The 19524-nt window shown below is 35.1% G+C and overlaps 1 protein-coding gene across 1 annotated transcript in view; it reads left to right on the forward strand.

The window, feature by feature from the left end:
• Nucleotides 1-6339: 6339 nt before the first annotated feature.
• LOC110443638 overlaps nucleotides 6340-19524 on the forward strand; it is a 74226-nt gene continuing 61041 nt past the window's right edge. Inside the window, exon 1 of the mRNA XM_021487979.1 lies at nucleotides 6340-6597. The gene's annotated coding sequence lies outside the window, so the exon portion shown is untranslated. The remainder of the gene's footprint in view (nucleotides 6598-19524) is intronic.

Here is a 19524-nt window from a genome sequence, read left to right on the forward strand (position 1 = left end):
TTCATTCCGGAGAACGTGGTTTTACCCACGCAATGTTTATTTGTAATAAACTAGATTATATATAGATCCATGTGACTGTCAAGTCTGTCTGACAACGGGAAAAGTTCAATGCTCACATACGTGATACAATCGTTTCAAAACAGTCAAAGGTGATACGCAATAGTTTCATGATATACTATGCTTAGCAACAATCGACGACAAAGACAATGATGATGACGATTTTGACGACGACGGATATAACGTGAGGATGATAATAAAACAAACAAACAATATTCATTCTGTAAGGGGGTTTACTGATCATATATTTTAATTCCTACTTAAGTTGGACTCAATGCAACTACCAAATGTTACCTGTTTTATTTGCCGATGAATTTGACCAGGGGTGCGTTGCAAACCTTTCAGCCGATTGTTAAGCGCTCAAGTAACCTCTACAACGCCAATGAGCGCTGAAAACACAACAAATAGGGCTGGCCTAGTGAAATAAAAGAAGACGGTGACCTGTACACTTTGTTACTGGAGAACTTGGAAGAAATAACCCGACAATGTCATGCGTGGTTGCTAAATGCATCATTAAGGAAACCCTTGCTCATGTCACGGATTATGCGTACAACATTGTGCCGATGTTCAGCGACGACGACTTCAGGATGCGTCTGTGTCTGTGAGTTCAACATGTTTAGTTTTTATTCTGTTAGTGTAAGAATTCATTTTACCATCAATTACCTATGATGATGATATGTGATTTTCTCGTTTAGTTATATAGTTGTAAACCATTGTAACAGTCACGTTAACCATGTGGTTAATGCCTCTCCATGCTGTCCATTAATAGTAGACTCAACAACACTGGTTAAACGAACCACTGCAAATTTGTGCCAAGTTTTACTAGTTTATGATATTGCAAATAGCTACTAGTCTATAACAAGCCACCTTTTACCCGTTTCTTAGAATATTGTACTGAGTAACTTCTAGATAATCTGCAAACAAATTTAACGTTTCGGCCTCATATAGTAGAATTTGTTGCAGCTGTATATTTTTACCTAAAATGAAGTTTAGGTCCTCCAAAAAAAGCTGTAACAAATTCTCAGGTGCCAAAGGTCCAGCAGAGTATAACCGGTATATGTTTAAAAATAATGTCAAATATTTGTTTTATTAGAATTGATTCAAATATTTGTTTTATTAGAAATGATTAGAAATTGAAGCAGTTAGAATCTACTTTAAAATCTGTGGAATTTGATGTTTTTGATTAAAGCTGGAACATTTCATTGAAAAATGTAATAGTTTGAGGCAATACTTTGGTATGTTGTGGAAATTGATATTGTTCTACATATCTACTGGATAATGCAGACATTCATCTGCTAGTTTGGCAAAGGCTGCACCTATATCTTATCTTTACTTTATATTCTTTTACAGAAACTTGTCGAAGAAATTAGTTCTAAAATTAGTCGATGTGAGAAAGTCAGATTGGAAACCAAGATCTTGGCAAGTTTATGGATTTTGAAGAACCAGGAATAATATCGCGGTGTTGCAGACATATTTGGACTTGAAAAGGGTCAACTGCCTATGATTTTCTGCAATTCTGAGACAGTGTAGTAAGCATCGGCCAAAAGTACACTGAATGGCCAAGTGTGTCACGTGCTGATGTTATCATGAAATCATTTGAGGAGAAATCATCTATCCCAAATGTGATTGGATACATTGATGGCAGTTACATCAACTTAGCTTGTCAACAAACAGAATATCGAGCAAGTTATATTATCGAAAAGGTCTGCACAGCTTTATGTAAATAAAGTTAACAAATATACCTGTAAAATCATATACTATCAATACTATTGTTCCGGCATGAAACTATTATTCCTTGAGTGACATATACAGACTTTAACGATTGTTTTACACTCTTACTACTAGAACTAGTAACTTGTATCGCATGTTTGTAATGTTGTTTTGTTTGTGACATCTTTAAGGCTGATTCAAGATTTAGTCTGCAAATTTCCATTGTAGTGAAATATAACACATTCAATACTACAAGCTATATCAATACACAAAAGTATCTGCAGCATTGTTTTGATTGAGACAAAACAAAACTGCATATATGTATTTTAAACATGCACGTAAATTTACTTATATACATTGTTTTGGGGGTTTTTTTTAACAGGCAATATTTCCATGCAGCTTTAGGCAGTGTGTCATCACGAAATGAAGTTCACCGATGTCTACACAGGTTAGCCTGAATCTGTCCATGATGCCCGTGTATTCCAAGCAAGCCCTCTGTCTACTTATTTGGAACAAAATGGTATTTGCAATGATGGACTTATTTTGGGAGATTCTGCTTGTCCATTACATACTTATCTTATAACATCATATAGGAACAACGGTCATCCAAGCACCTGTCAAAAGAAATATAACTTCTTGCAAAGTTCCTGTAGATAGATCTGTTAGAGAAAGGGCTTTTGCTCAACTCAAGGGAACATTTAGATGACTGCAGTATCTGGATATGCAGAAGATTGAGAAGGTACCAGACGTGATACTGACTGCTTGTGTTCTTCACAACTATATCCTCTGCCATGAATCCTCAAGTGAAACTCGGGATGAAGATGATTTTAGAATGTCCTTTTAGGATGTGACATACAAGAACAAAGTAAGAACGGTTGCACCAAGAGGGATAGATAACATTTATTGAAGTTATACTCAACTTTCTTGTGTGTAGAATTGGATAACAGAATAATTCTGCAAATATTTGAAAATTTTCTATCTTTATATACACATGTATAATATGTTGACATGTATTGTTAAATACTCCTCAATTGCCAAATGAGACTGAGTGGATTGTTTGTGTTATGACACTGAATGGATTGTTTGTGTTATGAGACTGAGTGGATTGTTTGTGTTATGAGGCTAAGTGGATTGTTTGTGTTATGAGACTGAGTGGATTGTTTGTGTTATGGGACTGAGTGGAATGTTTGTGGTATGAGACTGCGTGGATTGTTTGTGTTATGGGACTGAGTGGATTGTTTGTGGTATGAGACAGAGTGGATTGTTTGTGGTATGAGACTGAGTGGAATGTTTGTGGTATGAGATTGAGTGGATTGTTTGTGGTATGATACTGAGTGGAATGTTTGTGGTATGAGATTGAGTGGATTGTTTGTGGTATGATACTGAGTGGATTGTTTGTGTTATGAGACTGAGTGGATTGTTTGTGTTATGGGACTGAGTTGATTGTTTGTGTTATGAGACTGAGTGGATTGTTTGTGTTATTGGACTGAGTGGATTGTTTGTGGTATGAGACTGAGTGGATTGTTTTTGGTATCATTTACTTGTTTTCGTATATACTGCTGATAACAATTAAAATACTGATGAAATGTCACATGTCTTGCTTTGTCCCTGTCCCTGTGTGCACAAAGTGCAGTTAAGCTGATATCACAAGCAAGAACAAGGTCTAATAAAAATGTGAATGTAAAATGAAGCAGAAAACAAAAACAAAACAAAGTGAAAAAGGTAAAATTAATATATATATTCCATGAGAGCATTTAAGTATGTCATTATTCTACTTAGCATTACATAAATGGCAGTTTCTACTGATGAAGGACCATGGCATAAAGGAGTGGCATGTCTGCAGACATGGACACAATACATCTGAAAATTTACAATAGCTAGACATGAATATAGAAATAAAAGGAAATTATATATTCAGTCCTTGGTACGTACCCATTTGATAATTCTGCATTGCAGATTATAACATGGATGACATAATGATTTTATATTGATGCAACATACCAAAAAGAAGTTTGTTTTATTTTGATTGTTAAAACCAGAAACTGGTTTCTCAGTAAAATAACATGTTTCCTGCATATATTCAAATGTGCCGAAATATCAAAATCAAATAACCATCATTTTAAACTTGTTTAACTGTTTAAAGATCTGTTGAATACAAATGCTACGATCGACATTGTCCACAAACAAGAGCAAATATCCTGCATATGATTAGTTGCCAGATCTTTTGTTTGACAACACATTATCAGGGCCACATGCATGTACTTCCCAAACTTCACAGGCTTTAGTTGCAAGTTCCCAATCCTCAACATCAAAGGGAGGTAGGTTTATTTATCGCATAATGTAACTTAAGTACTTGTACATTCTACAATTACGTTAAAAAAAACATTTTTGCAAGGCACAAAAAAAAAAATATACATTCGCTGGATCAGTTTTATAAATCTGGTCATGAACAGTAATAAGTATTATGCTGATGGTATTTTGAAATCTTTGCAATAATTGTATTTAAACAAATTACAGATGACAACTTTAGATGGACAGCAGCCTCAACGAAGTGCCTGATTGAGAAGAACAGGCATTTTTAAAGCAAATTCAAAACCTCTGTTAAGAAGAAGTCCGTCTGAAAAATGATTGCTGCAGATATGAGGGAAAAGGGTCATAATGTACATTGGCAGGTGTGTGAGAAAAAGTGGAGAAGTATTAAGCAACATTACAAGACAGTTGTAGATAACAGCAAAAAACTGGCAACCAAAGGAATATTTTGATTTGATGAATGACATTTTAATTGGAGAACCATCAATCCAACCCCATAAGACCATCGGTTCTATGGGTTCAAGTGAAAAGCAACCAGTACAGACAACGGCACATATGTGATGTTTGTTCGTATTGTTGCTTAAAGGTTAGTTGAGCTTTCTTTTAGTGATAGGTTTTACTTAGAAATGCGGCAAGAGTTAAAAAATACCGAATTTTGTCATTTTTTGGAGGAAGTCCGAACGTCGTCCCGAGGATCTCGAACGGAAAGTCCGACACCTTGTTGATTAATATGTAAGTAGTGGATTTTGGGTTTTAGCTCAGGTATTAAATACCAGATACAAGCGCCTGTGTTTCGAGCTAGTAAAAAGATGGCTGCCGTAGACTCGCAGCTGAGCGTGTGAACCGCATCTAGACATTATTCTTCCGCGATGACGCATCAAAACAATTGATATCTTATGAATTTATCAACAAACAAACAAAATATGACATGTAAAATATGGTTTTGTGTTTTATTTTTTACATAATTTGACTGTATTGAACTACCAACGTTGTATGATGATCATTCAATGACAGATTATATTTTATTTACATTACATCAATACGTAGACTTACACAAGCTCCAGAACCTGGGACAAACGATCAGAATAGACTTCACAAGTTCCAATTATTGAGAGAAAAAACACGTTGATTGAAAAATAAGGATTGAATCTTGCTTTGGTCGATTTCATTGGGTGATGAATTGAGTTGGTCTTGAAACAAATTCAACATGAAGTTCATTAAATTCGTTTCAATACCAACTCAATTCATTACCCCATGAAATCGACCAAAGCATGATTCAATCCTTAAGTAAATATGATGAAGATACAAACATACACAGCGTGTCGTTAGTGTAAAATGAAACCTCTTTATCACATAACTGACCCATTTTACTATGTCATATATGGCCATGTCATTAAAATGGTATTACACACGTGTAATAAAACCTAAAGGTGCTGCGATTGGTAAAAAAACATGGGAACATATCCCTACGCCACTACAGGTACTACTTTTATTTACTCTACCACATGATACATTTACTGTTATTTTAAATGAATTTGAAATGTTGATTTTGTCATTATTATGTTCATTGCATTAAGGCCTGAACCTGCTCAGTCATAAAAAAATAAGAATTGTAATCTTTATCTGCTTTTCACTGTGCGGACCGACAATACTATGATCAGAGTACTTTGATTTTGACCTATATAGAGTCGGCTGATAACACATAATTGTGCTTCAAATTATAAAGGTTATTTGATAAATATAATCTTAGATTCGTGCCCATGTCATTTTGAATTTATTAAACTCGCTCAATAAATTAAATAGGACATGGACACGCATGCAACATGAACGATTAACAAATATAGGAGATAATGAAATTGCACTGACAAACCTACCATTAAAGGACAGTGGAATCCCAACAGTAAACTAAAGGTGTGGAGCTACGTCTTTATCGACGTTCGTATAGAACTAATTATTAGTATTAGTCCCTTATAATGATGCTAAGTAACATATAGAGTTCACTGCTTGTAATAAACCCCACAGAAGCTGATGTACCTTGTATTCTCAACAATTATACAAGGATTACGGGATAACAGATAAATTAAGGCCATTTTTCCGTACGACGATAGGGAGATAGTAGGACGCAAACGAGTTGATATAATGATCGGGGAGTCTCGCTGCGAAAATCGATGAAAGTTGTTATACGCTTAAATCCTGCCGACGCCTCGTGACAATGTTCGGTGCCGTGAGTATTTTCTACTATATAACACTGGCACTGCCACAGTGACAGTTCCTTATGCTGGCAGCTGTATATGTCATCTAACGCCTGGACGCAAATCACTGGAAACAAAGAACCAAAAAAGTATATTCTGTTACAGCTTACGGTGGTTCAAGCATGTTGGAGTAGTGTATTTTCGCTGTTCGACACACACTGGAACTCGGATTTGCTGTTTACAGTATTTGGTTTCGGAGAACAGGCTTATTGAACGGGTTCTATCTCAAATACTTATATGTGCAGGAATTCATGCTGTCTTAATGAAGGTACTTATATTTTCATTATTTTCCTATACAAAAACAAAATAGTTTCTTTATCTTAACTTAACAGTTTTATTTGTCTCCATTATATTTGCATGTATGACGTGTTGTCAAGGTATGTATAGAGCTTGAAAGTCTATATTATATTTTCAGTGATATCTACTTATTATATCGCATAAATGTATATATGTCAATTTCAGCGAATCTCGATTTGAATCATGTTTTTTGTAAGAATGTGTCAATTTTACATTGGGTACTCACAGTATATTGCCGAAAGACAATAAGCAGATCGTGTCAGCGAATGCATTATGTGTCAATTTGAATAAAGGCTATTGTTGTTTAAACGCAGGAGTTTATTAATTGTGTGCTTTATTGACAAAATGAATGCATAACAAAGGTGAGCATCGTTTTATATAATTTCTGTTTAATTTTAGCATAAATTATCTTTTTTATTCGAAGTGATACATTTTTAACGTTATACACGTTTGGTAGCTTCATTTCCCCTTCCCATGTATTCTACGTACGTTTAGTTCGAAACACTTTGTAATTCTTTTGATCTTAAAGTATCACTGTTAGTCCTAAATTCAAGAAATGGCAATAAGGTACAATATTTTTATAATTTACATGGTATTTATATTTATCCATTTATTATGTATCTATTTACTTTGTTTGGCTCTCTGCATCGACATACTCATTTTTGAAACAGGTGCTTCCTTCTGAGTTTTTCTAGTGATTCATGATTTAAATCTGCGTTGTCTATATGACGTTGACTTGGTAAACTTCTCTCTTAAAAGAAGAGGTTGCTTTCACGACGTTTACTGTTTCAGTAATCAATTTAAACAAAATCACCTGAATTGATGTATATTTCTGTAATCAATATCTATCAAAATTCCTTTGTTTGCCGGAAGGATGTCACAATACTGCTGATTGCTTTTTATGTATGAAGGTTATCAATTACATAAATCGTTTTTTCAGTTGAATTGTTTTTTTACTATATAAAGGGTTTACATTCCATTAATCTCTCTTTCAAGAGAGTTGCGTTACTTCATTAATCTTTGTTTCAGCATTTTGTCAGTAAAGGGAGCTCAATGTCGTAAAGGACTCTTTCAGTAGGAGTGTCGGTACAACGGTATTCCTCACTACCTAACTAATGACAAACATAGCGAATGTACTTTTACTATGGTTAATTTACTGTTCTCAAAAGTAAACACCCTGCCTCCCTTGCTTATGGAGTATACGTGTTATAGTTGATTAGCTACTTAAGAGTTTACAACGAAATAGATGTATCCCGTTGAACAACACTTTCTTGGCGACGGTTTTCTACCGAAGATGTAATATTTTGTACATTTTGTCTTTGTATGTTGATACTGTGGTACATGTACCATTTTTGACGCTTTGTCCTGGTGTGTTGACGCTGTGGTACATTTTGTCCTGGTGTGTTGACGCTGTGGTATAATTTGTCCTGTAGAGTTGACGTTGTGGTATACTTTCTCCTGGAGTGTTGACGTTGTGGTATGGTTTGTCCTGGAGTGTTGACGCTGTGGTATAGTTTGTCCATGTCTGTTGACGCTGTGGTATAGTTTGTCCTGGACTGTTGACGCTGTGGTATATTTTTTATTTTTTGATCACATGATCGAATTCGAACATGTTAGCATGCGTGTTATATTTGCATGTGCCAATTAAAGCAAATAATGCAAAATATTGATTTGTGATATGCAAATATACATCATTAATTATTTTAACAAAACAAAGCGCAAAACTTGTTTGTTTGATTAACACTAACCACTTGACTACGGCTACGCTATGTATAACCCCACTGGACATCTGTGTCACATGCCAACGAGAGATAAACGAACAATCGTTTAAAAACAGTGTAGCCTCAAGGAAAGTATCTTGATTTAATTAATCTCTGCTAAAACTGTGTTGTCTGGATGCAGGTACAATTGTTCCTTTAATCTCACTATGACGTGATTATTTGATTAACTTTTGTCTACCCAATTTTGTTGCATGCTACTTGCCAAATGTGTGTTCATTTCATTAACCTATGTTTTAATCGGCTTGTATACAGAAATGTACATAATGTAAATTTCATTCGTTATACCACGCAGTACTATTGTGCAATGACTTCAAAAGCAGCGACAGTATGATGGCTTACACTTCGTCATCAAATGGTTCCGTCCTCGGTGTCATGATTCTACTTTTGACTCTGTTATTTTCTCATGATAAAAATCGATGTCCCTGTATCCACTATTTTGCAGATGATACAAGTTAATAAGTCTGGGAACTGTTACGTAATCCTGCATACCTGTGATCACAAAGTAATGGTGTGATCATGCAGCAGCGTAACGATATGATAGTTCTGTCTTGATCTCAGAGTAGCGCTTTGATAACATAAAAAAAATATTGCGATTGATCAAGTTTTATATACGTAACCAATCAAATTGCTAACAGTGAACTTTGATACTGTCATGAAAAAATCTAAGGGTGCCCAGGAGATATGTAAATCGAGAAGGAAACCCATGGAATTTAAAGACGGATAACCAAGTACGAAACGGCGTTGACTTTTGAAAGCACAACGTTGCGTTAATTTAATACAGTTTCTTTGGTACAACTTCAGTTAAACGTAAGTTCAACATTGTTCATATGTTATCAGAGACAATTCATTTATTGTTTACGCTATCATAGTATTACTCGTATCAATAAATGTCACCTTTCAAATTACAATGTCAATTTGGTTTTAAAAAAACATAAACGAAAGTTTCGGACCTGTGGACCTTCTGTCCTCTTGTGTAGTGGTCTTCCTTGTTAGTCTGGGAGTTATGTCGTCAAAACACAGTCATTTAGCAACGGGAAGCTGTTTGCTGTGTTTGTATAAAATTGTTCTTTAAAATACGTGTCAACAGTAAGAGTGTTCCGTTGCTATAGTTATCATTGGAAACAAATGGATGACAAATATGATGTGATTTTATGTTTTTTCCTGTTCTTATTTGACATAAAAAAAAAAATATGAACACACACACAATACAATCTCTTCAGTCGTAGTGTATACAACTTTGAATTCATGCAGGGTTCTTTTCGCGTTGACGTCATGAAATACACATAGTGTTGAAATAGCAGTACAACAGGTCGGTCCGTGATATTTTAACACGATAAAACGCCAAGTTAACACGCCAAGTTAAAACTTGTTTAATATTGCTTGTATACCTTTTATAGTCTTGTTGACATTTTTGACGTTGAAATAATGCGGTGGTCTTAAAAATGATGCAACATTTGAATTTATACCTATCAACATTTTAAACTGTGTTTATAACGTGAATGGAATGCAGTTTTAATTGGCTGTTACATTAACATATTGGTCAGTAAAGCGAACTGTACTACTGTTTGTAGTCAGTCTCAAACTCAACTTACAATTGTGCACGGAACTGAAGACTTCGCTGCACTGTTGAATTTGCGGTGAATCTCTCCGCGAAAATGACACTGCTGCAAAAATCTACATTGAATATAGTTATACAAATATAACGAATGTACACTGTTTATCATACAATATCGGCGATGAGAAATTATCATAAATATTTCTGTTTGATTGTCAAGCTCTATTGTCATGTAAGGTTGCCTTTGCATACCCCGTATGCTGTAGCTAAATTTGTGTATTTAATCAGGAAATTATTTTATATATAGAACCAAGTATGATTTTCCTACGATCCGTGCCCACAATGTGACAATATATATAATGACATGACTCGTATAATTTTTACAACTCCCAAAATGTTATCTTAACTAAGGCGATCTATACATTTGATGTTCACACGTATTATTATGTACACAGGCGAAATGTCTTGACCTCAAAAACATCTTTACCTAAAGCTCATGCCAGATTCAGGTAACATTAACATAATACAATTTTAATATCAATTCAATTTTCAGTTCGATTTTTCCATCGATTTTCACCGGAAATCAAGTGTTTAGCTCTTTTCAGGTAAAATTGACCAGATAGTTTTACCTTAAGTTAACATGAATTTGACCTGGATGGACATATGCTCTAAGGTGGTTTGTTGTGGTTAATACTCTGATTTTAAGTAACGTTCATTGATTCCTAACCAAGTCTGATTGTTGTAATGTTCGCAGAACGTGTTTATCGTACATTATCCTCGTTTATTTCCTATACGTGCATACTGACGTAAACGATTGTTTAACTGTAAATTGAGTGTTCGGTCTCTAGGAAATGTCAAATCTGGTCAAAGACCGGGAATAAAGACAGGTGTGTTGTGTTGGTGCTAATTGCATTAGTAGGTGTACCTTCCAACGTTTGCTTTTGTTTGTATGGAGTTTCCAGTATAACAATGCAAGTGAACCACTTCCACTTTTCTGACAAAAATACGATCGACGTTCATGCGCAAGAAATAATATCTATCTAAAGTCGCAGATTGCAAATAGAAACGTTTGCTCTGTAGACCTTTACTTATGACTAGGCATTAGAATGTTATCAAGAATTTAACAAGACATCTGCAGACTCATCCATTACAGACATCATGCTGCACCAAAACTCAATTAACTTGAAATACAGCATGGCATATAGAAATACACGTCATTACAGGTGTGCGACAGTCTGAAGAAAGTTCCATTGTAATGTGTTCAGATGGTACACTAACCTGTCCGTCATCCAAAATGAGCGACTCTCTGCAGTTTTGCAGCAGATCTTGGGTATTAGACAGACTTTTCTACATCCGGGCTACCTGAAATTGAATTGGGTCTTCCCGTAGTTAACTGTTCTTTCCTGTGTACGACTAGAGAAACAATACGCTCCTACGTTATTTACGAATTCATGTATGTCCATACTAATTTTATTATTTCAGTGCAAGCAATTATTAAAAGTTTGTATTTTTACAAAGGACGAAAAATCCTTCGCGATAAAGCTTAAAGCGATTTATTGTCATACTTTTCATATACCTATTTTTAATAAACTTATTCAACTTCAGTGTACAAAAGTGAACATGTGATAAGAAAACAACCAATGTCACTGTGTCACTGTCAATAAATTCATAGAAAAGTATATTACCTAGCAATAAATGTATCCAAGTGTCATGAGATGAGTTGAAATAAAATGTATGTATGTAAATATTGTATTCAATGTCTTCAAATAGAGCTTATATAGGCAAAGCCTGTTGCCCAATCCTTTTGTTTAATCAATAAAATATATTTGAAATGAAACATATAAAAGCCTGTCCATCCTGTCGCAGCTTATGCTTTAGTTGTCAAAAAATTCAATTCCTTGTTGGATTTCCAGCCAACGCAGATTGATTGGAAATCGTAAGGATAAGATTTTATGTCAATTTCTCAACATCAACAGATAAAAAATCTTATTTTCATTTTGAACGCTCTTTACGGTAACATCGACTTTTAATAACAGAAATTCAAATATATTTCAGTGAGCTATCTTGTCACTTGTCATTGACTTTGCAAGAAAGAATTAATCTCAATCCTTAGTGCCCTAGACTTGTAACCTCTATTTACAGGTTCGACTCCTAGCCGAGGCATTTGAGGAAAAGTACTACTTGTACTCTGGGGGGAAAAGAGGACAAGTTCTTTCTTTGAGTGGAATCAGCCTTTTAAATGCTAGCTGCGTCCTATCTGCTCTCATTACTCTATAGTTCATTTCGATGAAGCGTCAGATTATAAAGCCATAGGATCACGGTTTGATTCCCAGTAAAACAAAAATCAATACCTCTGGTGCATAGGTATATAATGAATAAATAATGATTGCCAAAAGCATTGCATCTGGCTTTTACTATTTTGGCTAACATTTCATCAACTCCCACTGACGTTTTGCTGTCCAGTTGTGAAGTAATAGTTCTCACCCTCCTGTTTCAAATTCAAAAAAGTCAATGAAAAAATAGATTCTAAGCCATTATGTGTTTCTATAAATTAGCATATATTCTGGTGGACAGAGAGTTTAGCATTACTTTCAAGGTTTTAGCCAATACAACAGGCAACTGTAACTGGAACTGGAACAGAGACAGTTTCATAATTTGCTTCTATCACTATGTTCTTCGTGTCTGTATTATTTGATATAAAACGGTTTGTGTGGCATTAGTTTAAGATACATTTAGAGAGCTATACATTTCCGCCCTATGAACCTTTTCTTTCTTGAGATAATACCCCCCTGTGATTTGGTCATTACCTCTGTCTGCGAGAGCACTGTTTGAGAATGCCTTATGCACTGTTAATTGGAACTGTGGTTCTTGTTCTGTAGCGTCTGGCGATCTCGTGATGCTATAATACGACCTCAGTGTGACCAATATCTAGACCAGACGGCGTGATATGGCCGAAAGTCAAACGCCCGCCGACGACACAGCTTCCGAATACGAAATCACAAATGACTTTACGCGTGTTAGTTATCCTTGGCCTAACCAGTCAAAATTAACAGTGTGATTTTTTATGTTTAGAGAATCTCCTACCTGTGATTATTAATTATGAATGTATATCATGTCTCGTGACAGATTCACAAGTATAGTATACCATCTTTAGAAAGTCATTATAATCATTTTTTCTCAGTTGGGCAGATATCTAGTTTTTCCTATTGTCAATATATATTATAGATAAATGATTTCTTTTTTAAACGCGATTTCTCGAATAGGATAAAATGCAACATAAGTATGATGGCATTGTTATTTGTGACGTCACTCGAAAGAGGAATAACAAATCAATAATCTAAATAATCATTTCCAGTTTTCCATAAGGAATTCATAAAAAATCGTCCCCCAAAGTTTTATATACAGAACAATATTGTAGGAGCTACATTTTTTTACCCATTGTCGTTCCTTTCATTGGAATGTAATGTTCCTCATAAAATGTAAATGTATTGTTTTATTTTGGCTTGGTGTTTTTCGCTTCAAGTTCTAATTAGCGTTGTTGATGACAATCGGTGGATCAGAGCCATATTGTCCAAGAGGTGCCGTAGCAAACTCAAACTCCTCACGAACATAGCTGTTCACCTCAGAATATAAAGGTTTTAGAAGGATATCATTTAAATAAGTCAATCTTTGTGAAGAATCATTTGGTCCTCCTCTCATTGGTGATAACGTGAGGTCTGCCGGATTGTTGTATTAAACATCATCTTTGTTTTAAAGTATAATGGTTTCTCTTATCGGTGATGTCTTCTGAATATTCGGTAAACCATAAAACCAATTTTTCCCGAACTCATTTTTAACGATCTTGTTGCGTTGTTATTTCGTCTTGTTTCCCATAAACGATTTTTGCATTTTTCTGCATTTTCAAGAATTTTTGATATTTATCTACTGAAGAAATTGTCTTCCATATTACTACCACTGCATTTCTTTTGTCTTCCACGTTTACTGACCTGTAGTAATTTTACAAAAGAGAAGGAATGTATAACCCTCGCTCTGTCGATGGATATGACGACCCTGATAAAAGAAGCTGACAGGGACACGTAGTTTTAATTGTAATCCTTTCGAGTGACAAAAGATAAAAGACAAAAGAGAAATACGCTGTAAAGTACGAATGCTGATGTGATAATAGAGTATATACGTCACAGATTCTTTTACCTGATCTAATTTTTTCAAATCATAAAATGTTGTGCGATAAACAACAATTTTCTAACTGTGAGTTTTGTCCTTTTTTCACAAAACCTTAATTTTTATGACGATATTCGAAAGTCAACCTTTCATTAACCTTTCGGTTTTTGTGACTTTTAATCCAGTTATAATGTCATTTGTTTTCTGGCATACTTTTGAAGTCCCTATAAAGACAATTACCCGTTCAAAGGATTGATTTAATGTTAGTTTAACAAAAGCAAAACAAAAACAAACACACAAAAACCAAAAAAAAAGGTGTTATTAAGGGGGAAGGTAAAAATTGATATTATTACAAACAATATCTAACAGTAGAAATGGGATAACAAGATCTCGAGCATGTAACCTCTTGACACTTGGGATTCGACCAGCGCAAGTCAGGCCACACTAGGTTACATTTGGAGTCAAACACACTCGACCGAACGACCTTGGGTGGCTAGTTTCTCATTTCTACAACCATCATTGTAAGCTTTAATGCAGCCTCATCATGTAAGCAGACAAAAATGCCAGGGAAAAATGCAACCGTTGTTTTTCAAGAGAGTTTTTTTATGGATAGAGACATTTAAATCTATCAATTAATAAAATTGCCCATAATGTGATATCCTGTGCTGTATAAAGCTTTGAAAGATAAAAATAATAACGATCTTAATACTCTTGATTCGCCGTAGCCATTTGCTTAATTTTTTGCCTAGCTTCCGTGCCGTGTCTAGCCCGCAACACGATCGATAGTTAATCCCTCTGTTTGACACCGATCGACCCTCGAGTGGATAGTATATCAGGGATTTCGTGTCATCAACAACATTCCCATGTAATACGGCGGTGAAATGTTATCTTTATTGAATTCTAATAAAATCACGTGATCAGTAATAGTGTCAGATTTAACCAAAAAAATCACATCATATTAAATATTAAGTGCAGTTAGAATGACAAGGATTTTAAATGGATTTCCAGGCGAGAGCAGGGCAATTTCACCATACCACCACTAGGGTTGTTGTTCTTTACTGTTGTTTTAGCTCACAAGGATTATGTTCGAGAGGGTGGGGATTGCGTGAAGGAGAATCGGGGTGAAATGTTTCTTTATTTGTCCTCTAGCTTGATGTTCCTTGTCATTACTTTGGCCTTATAGATCGTATGATTAACGTGATTGATACAGAACATTCAGTGACGAGAAGGACATGCAATCAGAACAGTCAACAAATGTTGGTATCTTACATGTCCCTCAGTAAAGGGCACATACATTATCCTTTCTTTAAGGAGGCCTCAAATAACTCTAACATCTTGAGATTAAGGAAGAATAGAGCTGGCATATTCGGTTTCCTCCAAGTTTATTCATGAAACAGGCGAATTTTCCGAAATAACTTTAATTACTCCACTTATATTTTGACGCTCAAAGTTACACCTGATTTCTCAGCGCAATTATCAATTAGCGCTTCGTCCTTAAGCAAATGAACTTCGAAAAACGTGAATTTCTATAGTTAGCGTTATCAATAAATTATTGCACCAGCATAAGCTCGAAAAGCCAAATAAATAATTAAAGCAAAATACATTTACAAAAACACAATTTGTATCAATAGACATTATTAATCAGTCGACGACTCCACTCGTACTTGCCGAGTCGCGTGTCAGAAGCTATAGACTATGCACAGCGTGTCAATCGGGAATTCGAATTATCATTGCACCTTGACGAACCAATAGCGACGACCCTAACTTGTTTGAATTTCTATTGCATATATAAACACCAGACATGGACGAGAAAATGTTTTCAGCAACGACCTCCTGAGACTTTGTACGAAGCATGTTTAGAAGTTCGAAACAGGTTGCCACTTATACCTAAAAACGAAACCACCCCTACAACTCACCGATATTTACACTTTACAAGTCTATGGGTCTTGTTGCATCCTAAAAAAAGTAACTCTGTTTTACTCAAAGCGTTACTTAAAAATTAGTGATTAAAAATAACATATCAGCACGTTGAAAAGGTTCTTTCGTAAAATTATGTATTTTATATAGTTCCTTTTTTGTATGGCTGTTAATTTCTCTGCTTTTTCAGTCGTCATTTTACAAAGATAATAAATCCAGTGAAATATTTGTCATACCTTTAGAGTTGCTGATCGGGAATTGATAATAAAATATAAATCAAAAGAATGATAATAATGTTAATTACGTTTATTGTATAAATCTGCGAAATATTGAACCAACAACAAATTGAAGCTTTGCAAAACACGCCCTTATTATGTAAGGTCGCATATATGAAAGGTGCTTATCTATTTAGCTGCTGTACGAAAACATCTAAATTTAAGTGTTTTGGCATTCTGCGTAAGGAGTGGGCGTGGTCTGATCGATTTCCTGACTGTACAGTAGATAATAACTCGGACATGAACAGAGGGCAATTTGTTTGTATCCCAGGGGTAGCAGTGTACAGTAGAGGGTTGTGGCCATGGGTGTTATTTTTGTTAAATGGCTAACCCCTGTATAATGATATGTAAAAAAAATATAAAAAGAAAACTGTACTAAAATTGGTATAAGCATGATGAAGTGGGATATGTGAGCTTCACATTTGTAAAAAAGAAACAGGTACACATGAAAAGCTAGCTTTACAGGAGGTAAAATTTTGACAACAGCACACGACGCAAAATTGCAAAAAATCAAGTTTTACAACTTTACTGGGACCCAGATAATTCTGCAACCAGGTAGGTAATCTTTAATTTCAGACAGAGCTTAGGAAAAAAATTACTAGTTGCGGTGGTCAAATTTTGGGTTAAAAATAGCAATTTTTGCCATTTTTTGGTAATTTTTGATGTGTTAACCATGGTTTTCACACAAGTGACATACATAGAAAAAAGAGGTTTATACACTTCTCAGTACTTTATATGTATTGTAAATGTAATGCAGTTTACAAATATGTATACATGTGTTGTGTAGGGTAAATCCGCTGTGTTTACATTTCCTCGACATGTGCCTTGTTTATCAGAGTCGGGCCATTTCTACTGTACACTGCTACCAGGACTGTATATATATTGGAGTAGAAAGGTCTCTGTACAGATAGTAACTATTTAATGCAACAACAAAACATTTCCGGTAAATATAAGTATTTCGTTGCCACTCTGCAACTGCAAAACTATAAGCAATGGAATGGCAAGTATGTGCATTATTTTGCCTTCAGATATTTCGTTATTTCTATTTTTGTCTTACGTCAAGAATCTCCTGCAGGTAATAGACGACTATTTGGCCCCTGCCAAGACTTGACAATGCCATGCATGATTAGTGCTAATGCAATGCCACTATAAACCAATAAATATTGTCATTATATACGAACGTGTTTCTTACGAATGCTTTACTTTGTAAATACTCATGAAACGAATATATTGTTTTCCCTGTTGAAATACCTGTCGTTTATTTCTTTTCTCTACTTTGATCTCTGAGTCTCTTTTGATCACCTTTTGATTTACATGTTCGGGGAAGAAATTGACCTGCAGTTTCCCACTGCATTGTCGTATGCGGCGACTAATATTGTCACCTCTACCCAATCTGGAGTGTTGTGCTTTATCTCCTACTTAGGAGACACGGACAAACCAAATAGAAGCAGTAGATATTTTTTCTTCCGCATACTGTCTACTCGTTATTCCGCATACTGTCTACTCGTTATTCCGCATACTGTCTACTCGTTATTCCGTTGGTGCCTTCTTTTGAATCCCTAATAAGCCTGTTGTCAGTTTTATGTGATAGAATGGAAATTATGCTTTCTTGTCCAAGGTAGGATATTTCAGTGTTAGGCAATTTAGAGTCGATTTTGATCAGTCGTGGACACCGTGTTCATATAAGCAGCTTATTGTTTCTGTACTATATTGATATCTTTACATGATGTCTCTCGCCTAGATGCATTAAGTCGATGTAAAACCCCAAACCAGTAGGTGATACGAGGAAACCTCGTGCCACAGATCAATCGCTCGTAATAATGATGTTTACAGTGTTATTTGTACTGTAGCTTAACACTAAATGTGGTGATAAACTAGGTTATCCCGGTATTTTGTCGCCGAGAACCGTGAACATAGAATCAGGTTACGGCGCTCACCCTTGACATTCGTTTGTTTCGTTGTTTCTGATTGTGAGAAAGTGTCAAAAATAGAATGAAGCTGTTTCATGCTGTTCTCCCACGTTATAACCTACAAGAATGCTTACTATGCACAAACTGCATTTTACGAGTTTATTATTGTGTTGCGCGCATCTTAACATTCGTGTAGGTTTATGTTCTATCATAGCATAGTGAAAAAGGAGATACGTTATGGATATAAGCAATAGTAAGTAATGATGTTTATTCTTTTGTTAACCAGTACTTGTTTAAATTTTGTTATTCATAAATAAAGGGGTTAACGAACCTCCAACTTCTATTTCAACAGTAGTTTAGACCAATTTATATTTCCAGCTATTCGGCCTCTAGCAACATCGATGAGTCCCAGAAGGACGCAGCAGCTGTACGATGCAGTGTAATTTATTTTGGAATACTGTGACTATTAACAAATTTTAAAGGTACTATAACCAGTTTGTGTGTTATGTTAATTCTATGTATTTTCCAAAATTAATTTGGTGATAAATAAAAAGTAATTTACTTGTTATCAAAATTAAAGGAAATATTTTGCATGTGGATTTAGTTGTATGGAAAGTTTGACATGAAGAGTATAAGTGATAATGTAGAATTCCATTTTAATTCGATTTGGCGAGTTGAGATTCTAAAAAGAAAAAATGCGACAATTATACATATTTTGCTTATTATCTCTTATAAACGTTATGTTTATCAGTATGATGTACTGTAAGCGAACTTACTTTAGCGCATTCAAAGTTTAGCGCATTGTCGAATTTTAACAGATTAGCGCATTGATGAAAGAAAAGCATGCTATAGATAACAATATACAGAAATATTCAGTCATAATTGAGCGCTAAAATTAAGTCACCGCTAAAATATGTACGTTGATATAGATTATTATCGAATGAACAGTACCTTAAACACTCAAGAATGTTTTTGACATTTATGTCATTTTGCTTCATTTCCCCTGTCACTCAACCTCATGTCTTGTAGGGAGGTCTGTTTTGCCTATCGATAGAAATACTGAATGATTCCGCCTACATATGTATGTATCAACGTATGGTCAGATACTGCAGGAAGTTGAGATGGGTGCAGGATAGTCAACCAACCTTAAGTGTTGTCAATGCAATAAAAATAAAGATGAGTTCGTGTGCTAATATTGGTCCCAGTGGCGTTTAGCTAAAACGCGACCAAACTCGGCAATAGAAACGATATTTCTCATAAAATATTAACTTCTTGCAAATGGAAATTAGAAACAAATTA

This window comes from Mizuhopecten yessoensis, unplaced genomic scaffold (assembly GCF_002113885.1).
Source record: "Mizuhopecten yessoensis strain PY_sf001 unplaced genomic scaffold, ASM211388v2 scaffold716355, whole genome shotgun sequence".
NCBI classification, from domain to species: Eukaryota; Metazoa; Mollusca; class Bivalvia; order Pectinida; family Pectinidae; genus Mizuhopecten; species Mizuhopecten yessoensis.